Below are 15,123 nucleotides of genomic sequence, written 5' to 3'. Positions count from 1 at the left end.
CTATTTGAGCAAGAAGCTTCAAGGATATGAGACACGATACACATCGCTTGAAAAGTTGTGTCTCACACTTGTGTGGGCTGCACAGAAACTAAGACATTACATGCTCACTCATACAGTGCATGTCGTGTCCAAAATGGATCCTCTCAAATACTTGTTCGAAAAGGCAACACTCAATGGAAGATTATCAAGGTGGATAGTCAACCTTGCTCAGTTTGACGTGAAATTTGTACCACAAAAAGCCATTAAAGGTTCTGCGGTGTCTGACTTCTTAGCAGATTTTCCGCTAGAAGAAGTTGAGAAGGAAGAAGATGAATACGATTTCCCTAAATATCTACTCATGACTGAGGATGATAGGTTGACGCTCTGCTTTGACGGAGCTTCAAACCAAAAAGGTTATGGTGTAGGAGTCTTGCTTGTGTCACCCAATAAAGAACATATCCCAATTTCCATAAAGCTCGACTTTGACGTCACCAACAATGCCGCAGAGTACGAGGCATGCATTTTGGGATTAGAAACAGCTGTGGCCTTGGGAATTAAGAAGCTCAGAATCTACGGTGATTCATCACTAATCATTAACCAAATCTCCAAGAGATGGAAGGTGAGAAGTGAAAGTCTCGCTACGTATCAAGCTCATCTGGAAACTCTCACGGAGCAACTAGATGAAGTGGAATACACGTACTTGCCTAGAGAAGAAAACCATTTTGCCGACGCACTGGCAAAATTAGCATCAATGGTACGAATACCAACATATACAATCAGAATGCCATTGACCATAGAAAGAAGATATGAGCTGGCTTATGTTCACACACTTGATGATGAACAAGAATCACAAGAAGAAGATGAAAATCCATGGTATACAGATATCCTTAATTACGTGACAAAAGGAGAATACCCTCCTAACACTGATAAAAGGGCACGTCGTGCTTTGAGGCTCCTGGCCTCACAGTATGTGCTCATCAAGGGAGAACTCCACAAAAGGACTTCACTAGGGAGAAATCTCTTATGCATAGCCAAGAAAGAAGGACACAAAACCATGGAAAATCTTCATCCCGACATATGTGGAACGCATATGAATGCTAAGATGTTAGTACAGAAGATTCAACGACAAGGTTATTGTTGGACTACCATGGAGAGGGATTGTCACGAATACGTCAAGAAATGTATGATATGTCAAGTTTATGCAAATTTACAGCACGTTCCACCTTCGCTTCTCTACACATATACTTCTCCATGGCCTTTCTCCACTTGGGGTATTGACATCATTGAAAAGATAACGCCACCAGGACAAGGGGGGCATGAATTCATCCTCGTAGCAATCGACTATTTCACCAAATGGGTCGAAGCTACCTCATATGCTAAGTTAACGGCAAAACACGTAGCTCAATTCATTGAGAAAAATATCTTATGCCGCTATGGGGTACCTTATGAGTTGATCAGTGATAATGGAAGACATTTCCAAGCCGAATGCGCGGAATTATTATAGAAATAACATATCAAGCATCACAGATCATCACCCTACAGGCCACAAACAAATGGTGCGATCGAATCGGCCAATAAAAATGTGAAAACTATCATCGAAAAGATGACGAAAAATTACAAAGATTGGCCAAATAAGCTACATTTCGCCCTTTGGGGTTATCGAACCTCTGTTCGTACATCCACGGGGGCTACCCCTTTCTCTTTGGTATATGGAGTTGAAGCTGTACAACCAATAGAGCTCGAAATCCCTTCTCTCCGAATCGCGTTGGAAAGCCAACTAGATGAAGTCGACTGGATTAGAGCAAGATATGATGAACTAGTCTTACTTGACGAAAAACGCTTGGCAGCATTGCATCATGTCCAAACCTACCAACAACGTATGGCACGACATTTCAATAAAAAAGTCAAGACTAGGAACATCAAAGAAGGTGACTTGGTGCTTAAGGCAATTCGCAAAAATGTGTTGGATCCAAGAGGAAAATTCAGACCAAATTGGTGAGGTCTGTACATTGTTAAATCCATCCTTTCTGGCGGAGCAGCACAATTGGTAGACATGGACTGTAACGATTTCCACAATTTAACCAACTTGGATCAACTCAAGAAATTCTATGCCTAGTTGCATGGGTTCATGACCCAATAGAGCTACGTTTGGCCTGATTCCTTTTTAAGGATACGTAGGCAACCCCTCACGGGGGCCCGACCACTTTAAAAAAATAAAATCCTTCCTCCGTCAATCAAGGATACGCGCCAGTTCAATATTGCGTCACGACAAAATGGAGCTAAAGTAAAAAAAATTGCTCGATCAGCATACAGAGTCCACCGTGGCACGGGAATTTTCACCGTGTCACGGCAGCTACCACCGTGACACGGTGGAACAACATAAAAAAAATGCCGCGCCACGGGAACCTCCACCGTGTCACGATAGTTTTCACCATGGCACGGTGGAACTGCAGCAAAAAAAAAAAAAGTTTGCCACGACACGGGAATTTCCACCGTGTCACGGTAGTCTGCTCTGTGGCACGGTGGAATCTCATATTTTTCCGATTTTTTTTTAGCGACGCAGTCTTTGCGAATTCAATTGTTTGTTCGACATTTTTTATTTTCATTCTTCCACTGCGTCCGCCTTCTTGACTCGGATAGAAAAAAAAAAGTCATTGTAATATTTATTTAAGGCGAAAATAAATATGCTATTATTATTGAAATAAAGGTGACTACAATTATTGGCATCATGCGCCTTATTTTAAAAATTATAAATAAAAATTATAAATCATTAATGTGTCTTTTTCAACTCCTTCGCCTTTTCAACTAGGTTGGCCTTCACCATTAATGTGTCTTTTGTAGCCCGAACCGTCACACCCCTAGTCGAACTTTCACTCCTTTCACCTTTCTTAGAATTCTTTGGTTGCTTCTCTCTATAAACCATCTTCTCTTTACCCTTCCATTTCACATAATTCTTCCTCTTAGGCCTTATAGGAGTCTTAAACTCAATCCCTTGTGTTCTCGAACCTAGATGATCTTTAGGAGGCGCTTTCTTAATTCCAAGACGCCCCTTCACATCAAAGTTGCGTGATCCGACTCGATCCCTTCTACTTCTAGGATTCAACCATGCCTTGTATGCACTAGATAAGGGAGGAGGAGCTTGGTTACTTGAAGAAACGGTCCACGTAGGTCTTCCAATCCAATAAGCCTCGTACTTGTGAACGTTACTTTCATGCAGCAATACTTCAGGAGGACTATCGTTATAGCGTGGAACTACTTGTTCAAGTCCATACTGTCGCATCAATCGAGAAGGACAATAAAAAGTCAGCCTTGAGATACTAGGAACACGACAATACGGAGTATCATTCGTACCAACTATCCTAGTAAGCCTACACCAAGGCACCACCCAATGAATGGAAAATTCTCTCTTTGCAAAGAAATTCTTCAAATCTTCATACGACATGTTCACAGAGTAATTCTTCTTCCTGCGGACTAGATCGTTGGGACCATATTTTTCAATATCGTCGGGGGCTTCAAAAAGTTCTAAACGCTCCATCAACCAAATCTTCAAAATAAAAAAAATTATTAGTCGATTTTTTTTTTTTGCAGAATCCATCCTGACACGGTAGAATGCACCGTGTCACGGCAGACGTGCACCGTGCCACGGTGCCTGTTTTGTTCCACGGGGGCTACTCAGAGCGCGTTTTTACCTGCACCAGTACTAGAGAGCCCTTCCTGATGGCTCTCCGGTCAGCTTTTGCTTCGTCAAGGCCGCGTAAAGTTTCTCTAAGGCACGTGGGCATAGGAGATCTCCCAGATTCGTCATGTTCAAGCACAGATGCTGGAAAAGCATGTCCTACCCTACCGTTTGCAAATAAAAGCTTGCTAAACATGCAAAAAATATAGGCCCTTCTACGGTATACATGATAAGACTCAGAGACAGGGCGATTGAAATATAAATTTGCAAGTTTTTCTAAGTCTACCTCATTACCACACACAATTCTATTTAAATCTGGATCTGTTAGATTCCGATGGCGTTCAAAGTCTTGGTAATAATACTCACGAAGAGTAGGCATGGCAGTAAGGTTTCTGGCAGGAAATCCAAAGATGGCACCGAATTCCTCCGACAGGGGACAGATTTCATCGTAATCAAATTTAAAACAATGTGTTTCTGGACTCCAATAGTCTAATGCTGCCCTAAGAAAATCATTTTCATTCACTACATGTCTCAGGGCTAATAAACCCCTGACATAAAACAATTCCAACTCTCTTTTGTCAGCAATGGTCAAAGAATAAGACCAGTCGCGCAATGTGTTATCAAAATTATGAGACATTATTATTGAAATATGAAATTCTAATTATTTTATGTTTCGTAATTATGTATATCACGAATATACTGGTCCTATTTTATAGCAAAAACGCTCGGAAATACTCAGAATCTATCTTTCTATACGCGTAAACCACACCGTTGCAAAATACGCGCACCGTGACACGAAATTTTCCACCGTGTCACGGGAATTTATGCCGCGACACGACAGATTTTGCCGTGACACGGTATACAGTGCCGTGTTGCGGTGCTAACGCGTTTTCATTTTTTTATCCTTTTCCTATATCTATCCGGATTTTTATTGTTTTATCTTCACCATTTATTTTTTAATTCTGTTTTTCGAGAGTTTCATTCCTAATAAAATTCTCAACTTTTTTTTTTTAATATTTTTTATCATTTTATTTTATTTTATTATTATTATTTCTATTCATCTTTATTATTTATTATTTTATTTTATTATTTACTGTTATTTCTGTTATTATTAATTTATTTTTTCTTTCTTTGGGGAAGTTGTAAACCTTGTCCCATTTCCATACTTATTTATTTTGGAGGAGTTGTAAAACTTATTCATTTTCTCTTTTCTTTTTATTTCCTTTTTCTTTTGGGGAAGGTCGGTACCCTCCACTTACATTTTTTTTTCGCGTCATACACAATCACACACAATGAGTCTCAAGCATACACTAATAAATACATAAACTGTGAATAATGTACACAATGAGTCATAATAAATAAACAGCGTTAAGTCTCATCACAGTATATACAAATAAAGACCCTCGGTCAAAAATCTATAGAACTAGAAGAGTGAGGATCAGTGTCATCTCCAGCATGTGAATATGAGAGCGGTGAGCCAAAGAGTCCCGCCATCATCTGGGTACGAGGAGTAGTATCCCTACTAGTCCATGTAACTCCAGTAGCAGTCAAACTCAAAGCAGGACCCGTCCAACTGGCAAACGGTGTAGACTGACTCCAAGAAGTAGGAAGCGTCGGTGGAGGCGTCGTCCCATACACTGGAACTGAAAACAAGCCTGGGCATCGGTGGAGGAAGCGTCCCAGACGATGGAGCTGAGTATAGGCCCTGATCCATGGGAGTGATAACTGTGAAAACGACTGTCGCTGCCACTGACCCTGACCTTGAAAGTGCTGGAACGGTTAGGAAGACTGAGGCTGCTGCCACTGAGCCTCCTGAAACGGCTGGGAAAGCTGAGGCTCCCGCTGAGACTGAGAATGCCGATGAACCTCAGGAGATCGTCTGCCACGACTAGGATCTCCCTCGTCCGAGCTTCTATGCCTCGAGCGCGAGTAGGACCTCTGTCGCTCCTGAAAGACACAAAATCAAAAGATGTCAATGGCGAAAGATAGAACAACTGATAAACATGAAAAAAGTGAACATACCTCAAGAACATCGCCAGAACCGCCTCGACAACTCGCACCACGCCGAAGCTTGATGATGTAGTACTTCAAAGCATCAACCAGCTTCATGAAGCGCATCATCTCTGGGTGAGTAGGCTGAGAACAAAGCAAAGAGAAAAATCAGTAACCAGCGGTATTAAAAGGGATGAATAATGTATCAAAAGGCTTATCGGCTAAAAAACATTAGGCAAAGACTCCTACGCCTGTCTGAAACCCTCTGGCGCGTCAGCAATATGGTCCTCAGTAATACCAATCGGCCCTGGGTAGCGGACAGATTGAGAAGGAACCTCAATCCTCCTCACACGGCGAACAGTCGTCTGAAAATACGATCGAATAATCAGGTTATTCGACGGTTTAAACAGAGACTGACAGGCTAAAGTCGTATCACCTAATTAAAGGTAATTCCTAAAACCCCTAACAAGAATAGATAGGGAAGTAGGGTCGAATCCACAGGGAAACAAGTCTTTTTATTCCTAATTAATTAATATTATCTAGATTATAGAGTAACAAACTATTATTATCGAAGGGAAACTAAACTACTAAGAGTAAAAGTGGGAAAGAGTAAAAGTAGGAGGAGAAACAATGAATAAAAGACCTAGGACATAGGTTCACCAATAAATAATATTCCAGGGTAAAACATAATAATCAATCATCAATTAATCAGATCATAAAGGGCTTTCGCTACGTATTACAATCACAGAGTTAATTTACTGGTATTAAATATCATCTCTCGAATCTGGACTTAACCATTTATAAATTAGTCCGCCTATTGAAACTAAGCCTAAAAATCAATTCTCATCTCTCGAATCTCGAATCAATATTGTTAAACTCATACATAATAGACCTGCGCAAGTCTAGTTGCATAACATTAAATCAATCAATAGGAAATTAATTTAGCATTGACAATTAACAATAATAAATTACCCCTTCATATTATTCATGGATCCCCACAACCCTAGAATTAAACTACTCGTGCATAATTAAAATTACACTAATCAAAACAATTAAATTAAACATGATTAGAAGCAATAATATTAAAACTAATAAGTATGAAAGAAACAAAAGCAATAATAATAAATAAATAAAAGCATTCGACAAAAACTCAAAAGAACGTAGGCCCTGTTCTTTTGAGCTTCTGGGCAGAGCAGAGCAGATTTCAGCAGAGCAAAGCAAAGAAGAGCAGAGCAGAGCAGATTTCAGCAGAGCAGAGCAGATTTCAGCCGAGCCGAGCAGAGCAGATTTTATTATTATTATTATTTTATTATTATTATTATTATTATTATTATTATTATTATTATTATTATTATTATTATTATTATTATTATTATTATTATTATTATTATTATTATTATTATTATTATTATTATTATTATTATTATTATTATTATTATTATTATTATTATTATTATTATTATTATTACTACTACTACTACTACTACTACTACTACTACTATTATTATTACTACTACTACTACTACTATTATTATTATTATTATTAAATATTAATTATTATTATTATTATTATTATTATTATTATTATTACTATTATTATTATTATTATTATTATTATTATTATTATTATTATTATTATTATTATTATTATTATTATTATTATTATTATTATTATTATTATTATTATTATTATTATTATTATTATTATTATTATTATTATTATTATTACTACTACTACTACTACTACTACTACTACTACTACTACTACTACTACTACTACTACTACTACTACTACTAATATTATCGCATTATTATTATAATCATTAAATTTTTAAAGTTAAATATTAATTATTATTATTATATTAATTATAATTATTATTAAATATTATTTAATTATTATTATTAAAAATTAATAATTAGTATTATCTTTAAATATTAGTCATTATCTTAATATTAATTGCTATTATAAAAATCAATTATTTTTATTATAATTAATATTATTAGTTACAAATATTATTATTACTGTTAGTATAATTACTATTATTATTACTATTACTATTATTATTATTATTAAATATTAATTATTATTGTTATTATTATTATTATTTTTATTAATAATTATTAATAATTTATTATTATTATTATTATTAAATATTAATAATTATTTATTATTATTTTTTTTATTTTTTTTATTAAATATCAATAATTAATTATTGTTATTATTATTATTAAGTATTAATTATTATTATAATTAAATATTAATTATTTATTATTATTAAATATTATTTATTTATTATTATTATTATTATAAAATATTAATTATTATTATTATTAAATATTAAATATTAATTATTTATTATTATTAAATATTAATTATTATTATAATAATTTAATATTAAGTATTAATTTTAAGTAGAGCAGAGCAAGGCAGAGCAGAGCAGATTGAAGCAGAGCATAGCAGAGCAGATTTCAGCAAAGCAGAGCAGAGCAAAGCAGATTTCAGCAGAGCAGAGCAGAGCAGCTCTAAAGAACGGGGCCGTAGTATCTTAATTACAAGAACAAAACTTCAAAGCTAATAATCAAAACTTCAATAAGAAAGGAAGAAAAGAAAGCTGCTAAAGTGCAATAACTAAATTTAAGAAATAAAGCTGATGAAAACTAAAATTATCTCCAAGGCTAATAATAAAACAAAAGCTAATTAAATTAGACTACTGCTACCCAGCTCTCTGGAATCCCTGGCAGCGATTGACTTTGTAATATTTATACAAGTCCCAAAACTCCCAGCCGACTTAAACTCCTTGCAAGACACTCACCCGATCGGGCCATTAGTCCGCCCGATTGGGCCCGCCAAAAATCACACACAGCTTGGGCTCTCTCATGAGATTGGGTCAACAAGTTTGGCCCAATTCATAGCTTGTTTAGTTTGTATATTGTTTGTTAAACTCGAACTCTTATTCACCGAACCAAATTTCTTTAACTCGGTCATGAGCTTTAAATATTCGGTCATAAAATACGATTCGACTCTAATATCTTTGTAGTGGCTCAATAAGCTCGGAAATTGTTATAACTCTGCAAATTCCTACAAAATAATACCAACTCTACAAAAACACTAAAAAACGTATACTAGTAATAAAAATAGCTCCGCAGAGCTCAAATAAGCATACATATGACCGTGGGACGAGGAATAAAATATATATCAAATAGACTCATCAAACTCCCCCAAGCCAAACCTTTGCTTGCCCCTAAGCAAAGCAATGAATAAATAAATCAATAATCACCCCAAAACAATTTAAATCAATAAATATAATTCAAGGTAAATTTGACAAACATGTATCAAAGTCAAGCAATCAAATCCATCCAACCACCAATCATCCCTAACAATTGTCAAATAGAGCAAACCACAAGAGAATATAGAATTCAAGACTAGTGCTCACACACTCGACTCTCATTTATGTGGCGAGTAAAAGATGTACTCGATCGCTCTCCATCCAACCCCTTTAAATGTGAACAATGTCCTCCCAACTCACGCTCTCGTGTGTTTAAAGAGACAAGCACTCAACCTAATAGTCGACTCGAAATATATCAAATCATTCTTTGCATTGATAAAAAACTAATTTCACATTCACACAACTCTATGCACACGGTCGGAAGGTCTTTTAAGCTTGTAATGTAAGGCTTAGGTAAAGGGTAAGAAATATTTGGGAAAATGGGAGACTAAAGCCATGCTTAAGAGAGCCAAATCCTAACAAAACAAAGGTCAAAAATAAATAATGACCAAATAATCTCCAATCACAACTTAACTCCACAAAAAATTCACCAAATATAACGCCAATCATAACAATAAATCCCAATACTTACAATTTCACTCATAAAATATGATATTATAGAAGTTGAATGAATAAACAAACTTTAAACTAAATTTTCTTTCTTTTTGAGCAACCTCACATAAAACATTTGAACATTGAAATATTTTTTTTCCTTTCCTCTTTTTTTTTCTTTTTATCTCACATTGGAAATTTCAACTTTGAAACATAGATTAGTAACATTTTTCCAATCACAAAATCAAAGAACAAATTACTCATCTCATATTCCCACATTGTACAAATAATACGCACACTACAATTCTCTCACCTTACTAACTAAAAGCTCCCCCAAGCCAAGCTCGGGACTAGTAACCAATGGGGCTCAAATAGGCTTGTAATGGCTAAATAAACAAGGCACAAGCAACAACATGGGTAGCAAGAAGGGGAACAAATGTATCTAATATCTGAAGGCCACCTAATAGAATAAACGCCTTCGTCCTTCTCAATGTGCATCATAATGAGACGTAAAACATTACTCATAGTCGCAAATCAATACTCAAATTCATTGACATACCAGGAACTAACACACATTCCTACCCAAATCAACTAGTCAAGCACTATATTCACATGTAGTTGGACAAAATTGGCTCATGTTAAGATTTCAAAGCAATCAAATATCAAATCATGATCAACTTATCCTCAATATTTATCATCAATAACCAAGAAGCAAAATAATTTCGAAAAATTTTCATCAAAGGGCACAGGGAAGCATGATTTAATATTCATTGGAACGTATTTTTGTATTTTTTTCTTTTCAATATATTTTTTTTTTTGTATTTTTTTCATTTTTTTAGCAATAAATCTAACCTAAGAATGCTATCAAATATATACTATAAAAGCAATAAAACTAAACTAAGAAAGAAAAGAAACTAAACTAAACATACCACACCAAAGAAAATAAAAAGAAAAGGGAAAGAAAGAGTACCTATATATACAAGAAACCCCCCCAAGCTAAATTAGACAATGTCCTCATTGGCTTAAAGGGAAGTTAGTAATCCAAGTGACTATCCCTCATCATCGAAATCGTATCCACCACCGTCCCAAACCTTGTAATGCATCACATTGGTACAATTTTGGACAAAAAAGAAACAAAGTGTTAGAAAGAGTAGAGGCAAAAACGACTCATGTTCACTGTTTTGCTCATAACTTTTTATATACAAATTATAATGCAGTGATTCTAATTGAATTGGAAAGTATACTTGAAGAGCTTTTCAATGATAGTTCACACGCAAAATTTCGTTAAGAAACGCAAAAGTTATAGCGTTTTGAAGTTGGCCAGTTTTGCTGCCGCGATCTCGCGCCCGATCGGGCGAGCGTGGCCCGATCGGGCCCGACACCAAGGTACGATCAGGTGGCTTTTCACCACTTGATGCATGAGATTTCTCCCTACGCTCGATTTTCTTCGTTTTTGCCCTTGATTGAGCAAATATCACTCGATCGGGTGGAACTTTTACTACGGGCTCAAACTCTACAACTTGTTTCTCAATCTCCACTTGTTCATCTTCAAACCCGAGCCCTACACAATTTAGAGCTCTTTCTATAGCATCCACTTCATCTTTCCAAGTACTAGTTTTTCCTGCAGAAGATGCAACACAAGATGCCGCCTCCAAGGGATCTCTAACGGGAGCTTGGGCTTATTAGAAAAATTACGTACATCAACCACACCAATACTACAACACTTTTCCTCTAACACGGGACTTTCAGGGATATTATTTAAATTAAAAGTGATATTATCATCCCCTACACATAATTTAAGTTTACCACTTTTGACATCTATTATTGCCCCTGCAGTATGAAGGAATGGTCTACCCAAAATAATCAGAATTTGCAAATCTTCCTCCATATCAAGAACAATAAAATCAACAGGTATATAAAATTTACCTACTCTAACAGGAACATCCTCTAAAACACCTAAAGGGTATTTCACAGAACGATCGGCCAATTTTAGAGTAATATTGGTAGCTTTTAATTTACCCATATTTAATTTAGAGCTCACTGATAATGACTTAACACTTACACTAGCAACCAAATCACATAATGCTTTTTCAATCATCAGATTACCAATATGACATGGAATAGAATAACTACCCAGATCTTTTAGTTTAGGTGGAGATTTATTCTGTAATATAGCACTACATTCTGCAGTAAAAGCAACAGTCTCCACCTCACTAATAGATCTTTTTCTAGTCAAAATTTCTTTCATAAATTTAGAATATGCAGAAACTTGAGTAATTAATTCTGTGAAAGGAATTCTTACCTGCAAATTCTTCGCAACCTCAAAAAACTTACCAAATTTCTTATCCAACTTACTCTTTAAATGTCTATTAGGGAATGGAAGTTTGATAGAAATAACTTGCACATATCCACTCTTATCTTGGGGTTTACCCTGCAAAGAATTATCAGAAAAGTTAGTTTTACCCTGTAGCCTTGCAGGGCTAGTAACAACATTGTTTGGTTTAACAGAATCAAGATTAGCAATTTTTGTTGTAGCAAATTCATCAACTTTGGGCATAGGAGACCCATCATAGTGTGAATCACTCCTCAGAGTAAATGCATTTGCGTATTCTGTTGTTTGTACTGGCTGTGATGGTAGGGCCTCCTTGCTGGCGAGTTTGTAGAGTAAAGGAAAGTTGCGCAATTTGAGTATCTATTATTTTATTATGTGCTATTAATGAGTCAATTTGCGCATATCTACTCTGCATCTGTTTCTGCATATTGGCTAACATCATTTTGATTTCTGATAGGCCAGAATCAAATGGAGGAGTAACAACCTGTTGTGGTCTCTGATGTGGAGGTTGGTAGTACCTCTGTTGTGGTTGTTGTACCTGTGGTGCAGGGTTAAGCACATTTGTACTATTGTATGACATATTTTGGTTATTTTTCAATCTTGTATTGTAGGTGTTAGAGTATGGACTCATTTGCTTATAGGTTTGAAAAGCATTAATCTTCTCAATTGAACTTCTACAGTCATGTGCCCAATAACCTACGAGACCACAATTTTCACAAAATATTGTAGAGTTAGTACCAATAGCAGAAACATTAGCAACGGAAGATGAATTAGAATTTTTAATACTGTCTAGTTTCTGGCTAATAGAAGTCAATTGTGTCTGCAAAAAGGATATAGAATCGACTTGGTGTTTTCCCTTGTTTGCAAACCCTCTGGGATTCCCATATTGGGAATTATGAATAGCCATCTCTTCGACAACATTGCTCGCTATTCTCATCCAAATTCATAAATCTTCCGTTAGCTGCAGAGTCCAAAATCATTGTTGAATTATATCCAAGCCCATTGTAGAAGGCTTGGATTATCTGCCACTGTGCTAGTTTATGATGGGGACATTCTCTCTGTAAATCCTTAAATCTTTCCCAAGCTTCATATAAACTCTCATCAGCTTCTTGGGCAAAATTTTGGATTGCACTCCTTAACAAAGCTGTCCTCTCTGCAGGGTAACATTTGTTATAGAAATTCAAAGCAAGAGTTTCCCAGTCAGTAATACCAAGTGCAGTTCTATTCAATCCATTATACCACAATTTAGCTTTACCACATAATGAAAAGGGAAAAAGAAACTCCCTGATTTGGTCTTGTGTGACCCCAACTTGCCTAATAGTATTGCAATACTAACAGAAATCTGCAATGTGAAGATTAGGGTCTTAACCCTTAGCTCCACTGAATTTCTTTCTTTCGATCATCGTGATAAACTGGGGCTTGATCTCGAATTTCACTCCATCGATATTTGGTGTGGGAGCAAGATGTGGAAAATCTGTCAGGGATGGCTGCGAATAATCGCTAAGCTTGCGAACAGGAGGAGGTGGTGGTGGTGCAGTCATCTCTGATTCTTGATCTGTACTAAACAAATAAATATGAGAAACTGTCCCAAAGAACTTACGTTCTATGAGACGAAATAAATAAATAAATAAATAATAAATAATAATAATAATCTAGACTTAAAAATTAATCAAAAATAAAAATAAAACCGTTTCCCCGGCAACGGCGCCAAAATTTTGACAGGCTAAGTCGTATCACCTAATCAAAAGTAATTCCTAAAACCCCTAACAAGAATAGATAGGGAAGTAGGGTCGAATCCACAGGGAAACAAGTGTTTTTATTCCTAATTAATTAATATTATCTAGATTATAGAGTAACAAACTATTATTATCGAAGGGAAACTAAACTACTAAGAGTAAAAGTGGGAAAGAATAAAAGTAGGAGGAGAAACAATGAATAAAAGACCTAGGGCATAGGTTCACCAATTAATAATATTCCAAGGTAAAACATAATAATCAATCATCAATTCATCAATTAATCAGATTATAAAGGGCTTTTTCGCTACGTATTACAATCACAGAGTTAATTTACTGGTATTAAATCTCATCTCTCGAATCTCGACTTAACCATTTACAAATTAGTCCGCCTATTGAAATTAAGCCTAAACATCAATTCTCATCTCTCGAATCTCAAATCAATATTGCTAAACTTATACATAATAGACCTGCGCAAGTCTAGTTGCATAGCATTAAATCAATCAATAAGAAATTAATCTAGCATTGACAATTAACAATAATAAATTACCCCTTCATATTATTCATGGATCCCCACAACCCTAGAATTAAACTACTCGTGCATAATTAAAATTAAACTAATCAAAACAATTAAATTAAACATGATTAGAAGCAATAATATTAAAACTAATAAGTATGAAAGAAACAAAAGCAATAATAATAAATAAATAAAAGCATTCGACAAAAACTCAAAAGAACGTAGTATCTTAACTACAAGAACAAAACTTCAAAGCTAATAATCAAAATTTCAATAACAAAGGAAGAAAAGAAAGCTGCTAAAGTGCAATAACTAAAATTAAGAAATAAAGCTGATGAAAACTAAAATTATCTCCAAGGCTAATAATAAAACAAAAGCTAATTAAATTAGACTACTGCTACCCAGCTCTCTGGAATCCCTGGCAGCGATTGACTTTGTACTTCCTCCGTTCTTTATTACTTGACCCGCTTTGACTTTTACACTATTCACCACCCCTCCTTTGACCGTCTTTTGTGAATAATATGTAAGAAAAAATATATTCATGTATGATCTTTTTGGATTCGTCTCAATAAGTAGTATCATAATATATAACTTTTATAATTTTTTACTGATGAAGAATTTAAGTTATTGATCGTTGAAGTTTTGCATTGACAAGCGTGATAAAAGAAACAGGTCAAGTAAAAAAGAACAGAGGAAGTAATATTTATACAAGTCCCAAAACTCCCACCCGACTTAAACTCCTCGCAAGACACTCACTCGATCGGGCGATTAGTCCGCCCGATCGGGCTCGCCAAAAATCACGCATAGCTTGGGCTTTCTCATGAGATTGGGTCAGCAAGTTTTGCCCAATCCATAGCTTGTTTAGTTTGTATATTGTTTGTTAAACTTGGACTCCTTCATAATCGAACTCTTATTCACCGAACCAAATTTCTTTAACTCGGTCTTGAGCTTTAAATATTCGGTCATAAAATACGATCCGACTCTAATATCTTTTTAGTGGCTCAATAAGCTCGAAAATTGTTATAAATCTGCAAATTCCTACAAAATAATACCAACTCTACAAAAACACTAAAAAA

The 15,123-nt window shown here is 35.3% G+C and overlaps 1 non-coding gene across 1 annotated transcript; it reads left to right on the top strand.

Annotated features, from left to right (window-relative positions):
• The first annotated feature begins 12,832 nt into the window (after window positions 1–12,832).
• On the top strand, window positions 12,833–12,939 carry LOC145606814 (small nucleolar RNA R71). Its single transcript, XR_014105439.1, has one exon. It is a non-coding gene; the product is annotated as a small nucleolar RNA R71 (small nucleolar RNA).
• The last annotated feature ends 2,184 nt before the right edge of the window (window positions 12,940–15,123 follow it).

The sequence above is a fragment of the Chenopodium album genome, chromosome 2, assembly GCF_948465745.1.
Source record: "Chenopodium album chromosome 2, dcCheAlbu1.1, whole genome shotgun sequence".
In the NCBI taxonomy this organism is placed as follows: domain Eukaryota; kingdom Viridiplantae; phylum Streptophyta; class Magnoliopsida; order Caryophyllales; family Amaranthaceae; genus Chenopodium; species Chenopodium album.
This window is presented reverse-complemented; position numbering and strand designations above follow the sequence as displayed.